General features: G+C 38.6%; 1 pseudogene; it reads right to left on the bottom strand.

The window, feature by feature from the left end:
• Nucleotides 1–522: 522 nt before the first annotated feature.
• Nucleotides 523–1,104, bottom strand: LOC143657030 (large ribosomal subunit protein eL15 pseudogene; annotated as a pseudogene).
• Between the last annotated feature and the right edge of the window lie 3,861 nt (nt 1,105–4,965).

Here is a 4,965-nt window from a genome sequence, read left to right as displayed (position 1 = left end):
AGTTGTTCTTTCCACTAATTCACTTATTCTTTCTTCTGCCTCTTCAAGTCTGCTGTTGTGTGTCTCTATTATATTTTTAATTTGCTCTACAGTATCTTTCCTCTCTGTGAGTTCTGCTATTTTTCTATTTATTCTTTTGAATGCTTTTTAATGTTTTTCTAATATCTTCTTTTTTTTCAGTGCTCCTCTTTTAAAGCATTTATTTTACACCTATGCCATATAGCATTGCATTTTAAAACACTGACATGTAACTCCCTAATAAGATAATTCAAAGACAACATTGTTTATCTTATTAAAAACAAGATACCCCATCACTTTATAGTCTTCAAATATTATTATACTTGATAACTTTCACAATTTGACTATATATATATATATATATATATATATATATATATATATATATATATATATATTTGTTAAACAATCTGGAGACAACCAATGTTTTGCCAAAACACTTTTAAGTAGACAAGATGGTCCTAAATTGTTTATTAGGTATGAATTTTACCAACATTACTTATATTAGTGGTAACAGTGGAGTTGAAGAGTATTGTGCCTTCTCCAAGCTGCATAGCAAGAACCACTAATACTGTGGTAGAATTTGTGGCCCTTTACAAGGCCATGGCTCTTGCAGCCTACAGATATCAGCCCATGTATCTCCCTGTGCTTGTGGACTGGCTTGGTGATCTGGGTGTCAGTATTTCTTCTGATATCTTTTTGGAATGAATTAATGAGGATAACCTCAAAAAAATTGTTTGTAGAATCTTCACTAATCCAGGAAAAATTCAGGACTCTCAGAGCCCCTCTGTGGCATCCAGCTTATTCCTCAGTAACAGACTGAAGGCTTCTAGCAAACTTCAGCTGTTTAACACCATGATAGATAGGCTTGCCATAGGTAGCACCCTTAGGAGCCAGGCATTTGAAACCACCATGACACAGTCAAATCCTATAGATGGCATAACCCTTCTTGGCCTTGTATTCCAGTTTGCATGCTTTATTGGGCCAGGTGGCATGGGAGTCCCTGTGGAGCACAGAGAGCTGGAGGTACTGCCAGCAGCAGACCCTCAGAAGAAAGCACATCACATCAGACTGATTCTTCCTCATAGCTCCTGCCTGTATGTACGTATACACATCTTGGCTTACCTGATGGCTGCCACCAGACAGAAAGGGCTCTAGTGTCTTCTTGACATACTTTATGTCATTAGCCAACCCATTGAATTTTTCTAGGAGAATTGTATGAACACCTTCAATTAGTTGTTCCAAATTCTGTGTCTCCTCTGATATTTTAATTTGGTCATTTGCCTGGGCTATATCTGCCTGCTTCTTCATAAGCTTTGTGATTTTCTGTTGGCTTTGAGGCATTTGATTATCTTGATAGGGTTATTTTGAAAGTTGATTTCCCTGTCATCTAAGGTTTTGTACCTGTTTGGGTTTGCATTGAGGGTCTCTTCTTGCACTTGGTTTGTCATTAATTCCCTGTCTAACCAGGGTCTAGACTTCATTGAGGGGATGTAACTCTACTTGAGGATCTGTTTAAAGCTAAACAGATAGGCCGTTTGCCAGACTGCATTTTCTGTTTCTTCCCAGTTAGATGGAGCCCTTGGGCCTCCTCTTCCCCTCAGGCATGCCCCTCCCTGACTGTGGCAGCTGACTGAACTGTATGAAAACCCAGGACAATTACAGCCAAGTCCACTGGTCCCATTGAGCACTGAAAGCTGCCAACCCTGGGGCTGGTGGGTGGGCAGTGTGCACCTCAGCAGGGATTCTGCTTGTGGGTCCAGTGGGGAGGTCTGTGGCTCCAAGAGGGAACATTGTACCCCAGGTTCCCTCTTGGAGTGACCTGCTGTGGGACTGGGTATTTCAACTTCTATATGAAGTCATGGGATAGAGTGCCAGGGCATATGGCATGGCATGGTGTAAGGGTCAGAGTGTAGGGTGTTCAGGGGCACAGGACATGGCACAGGGGTGGGGCAGAGTGCATGGCATGGGGTTGCAGTGTGTGGTGCCAGAACATGGGTGGTGTGTGGGGTGTGTGGGTGTGGGGTACAAGGGCAAGGAACACAGTGCTGGACTATGGGTTGTGTTGGGGTGCCAGGTACAGTGACTATTATCATTTTAAAGAAGCAAGGATAATGCTCCTGATCAGGTGCCAGCCACCTTTTTGCTATAAAGGGCCACGGGGTGAATATTTTAGGATACGTGGGCCATATGGTCTCTATGGAAGTTGCTGGACTCAGCTGCTATAGTACAATAGCAACCATAGACATATGTAAAGAAATGGTTCTGACTACATTCCAAGAGAACTTTATTATGGAAAGTGACTTCAGAATTAATTTCACATACTTTTCATATCTCAAAATATAATTCTTTTTTTGATGTGTTTCCAACCATTTAAAAATATAAATATTGCTCTTAGCTTTCACGGAGCATGCAAAACATGCAGTGGGCCATTGGCCCTACATCCCATAGTTTTTTGGCTCCTGCCCTAGATCATGCTGCTGGTTGTTGTGGTCTGAGTGGTGGGATTTACTAATCACATAAGGCTGCACTCTAGAAGCTTCTCCATCTCCTGAGTCAATTCATAAGTGATGCAGTTGATCCAGCTCTTAAGAAAAGTATTACTATTTTATTTGACTGCTGTCCTGACACTCTGATGAATTAAGGTTATGGAATTCTTGGGCAAGATACAGCACCTTAGAACCAGAGCTTTATGATTAAAATATTAAAATGGAAGAATAAAATATTATTCATGATTTATGGCAGAACGTTTTAGGTACTTCTAGGAATCAGCAACATGTATCATCAATCACATTTATCCCAGTGATTTTCACTTATTTCACAAAGCAAGACTTCTTGATAATATCAAAAACATGCCAGAGACCATATGCATAGGTCAATCTAAATATGCACCTTAAATTCTGGCACTATTGTAATATATGAATGAAAAACAAATACATCTGTGTATATAATTTTAAAAATCATGTTTACATTGTTAGATTGTTCATATTTACTACAAAATTCACCAGCCTGAAGATAATTTTGCTGCACAAATAATATGTACAAAAAGCAATAATTTGACATAAGCAAATACAAGTAAGAATTGTATCAATGAACTTAAAACTTGGGACCTATCACTTTTACTGGAAGGAACTTGGCTTGCAGGTGTCCACACATCTCTTTATTGAGTACAAGAGGGAACTAGACTCTGCTTTTTAGCTGTTGACATATGAGAATGGCTATACAAGAGGACTGATTTTCAAATAAAGTGATAATAATTCATGATAAACCTACATTCCAAAAACATTTTAGTGGCTAAAAGTCTAGATTTTGGAGTCAAGAAGTTGTAGGTTTAAATCTTTTTCCTATGATCTATTAACTGTGTGACCTTTAACAAGTTGCTAAACTTCACTGACCTTCAAAAATTTTCACCTAAAAAACAGAAACACTAATAGTGACTCTGGGTACAAGGGAGATAATGCACATATGCCTCAATAGTGAATGTTCACTAAACAACAGTTATTATCAATAATAATTTTGCCATTAGAAAAAAATAGAGACCTTTATGCAGTGACATAGCAAACATTTTAGAGACAATGCAATTTTAAATATAAGGTAATTCTGTAATTCTGTGGGATATCTTGTCTTGCTTGGTTTAGGGGATGATAATGATATGCTTGTCTCTGGCTAGGTATCCTTCACTAACCACTGGTACCATCAAGTCTTTGTTGTTTTCTTGTTGTGTTGGGGTAGTGGAATTTCCACTGCATTTGTGCACCTTCCCCCTACTGAAGAAATGAAACCTTAATTTTTAAATTTTTTTTCTCATTCTTACTCTTCATTTCCCTTTAGCTTATTTTATGGGCACATTATAATTTATTAATATTACTCTTTTAGAAGTGTCTGATATCACATTCTCTTAAATCAGGATGTTGCTCATTTACCTAAGTCAATATGCTTAGTAAACCAGTGAATTGGCAATTACTAATCTTTGTCCCAGAGATGGTATTTAGGTGTACAAAATCCAAGATGCCTAAAAGTCATGTCAGAGAGATGAGGCTAATCTAAAGCCTGGTATGCACTCAAGGACATAGACTGTGATCGAAAAGTATAGGATGAGGAATCAGACCACCTGCATTTGGGTGTTCTCTTCTCTGGCTGTAGGGTATGGGAATTTGGGCAAGTCATTCAACCTCTTTAAATTCAGAGCCTTGATCAATAAAATGAGAATGTTTATGGTACTTATCTCAAGTAGTTTAATGTAAATGATGTAATGGGTGTAATAATCCTTTTGTAAACTATAAATCACAGTGCATACTGCTTCAGGAAATTATTTCCGTTGTTGTCATTATTGACTTCGTGCATGCCTAGAACGCACCTGGAAACTATTTAGAGAACAAGTCATCTTGTGGTGGCATCTAGTGCTGCCTCTAACACTAAGGAGGTTTCTTACTTTGGACAATTCATTTATTTGTTTAATTACTAATTTCCATATATGCAAAATAAGGCAACTAATTCAAAAATCACCAATGTTCATTCCAACCATAAAAGTTTGGGGTTTCATAAGAACCAGGAAATGGGCCAGGGTAGGAATCTGGACACGATCTAAGAAATCAGGAGAATTAATGACCATGTGATCCTGGAGTCAGTGGAAGCCTATGGGTCAATGGAAGGCTAAAACTGATACAGTGAAAAGGATTCTAGTGGACAGACACTTGGTAGTGATTCAAGGAAGTGTTACCTAACACAGAGCCCACTATGAAATATCCAGTGAGCAACTGAAAGAAATGGAAGGAGAGTGTTGAGCTTCACCTTGTATAAAGTGATGAGGGACAGACCTAGGTCTTCCTGGTTGTAAGTAGGAAGTGAGAGAGACAGAGATTTCAGAAATTACAGCCTCGGAAATGAGCTTCCTTCTATTCTAGTTCATCCCCTACATTACCGCCAGAGGGATCTTGTACTCTAAAT

Source organism: Tamandua tetradactyla, chromosome 2 (assembly GCF_023851605.1).
Source record: "Tamandua tetradactyla isolate mTamTet1 chromosome 2, mTamTet1.pri, whole genome shotgun sequence".
Lineage (NCBI taxonomy): Eukaryota > Metazoa > Chordata > Mammalia > Pilosa > Myrmecophagidae > Tamandua > Tamandua tetradactyla.
This window is presented reverse-complemented; position numbering and strand designations above follow the sequence as displayed.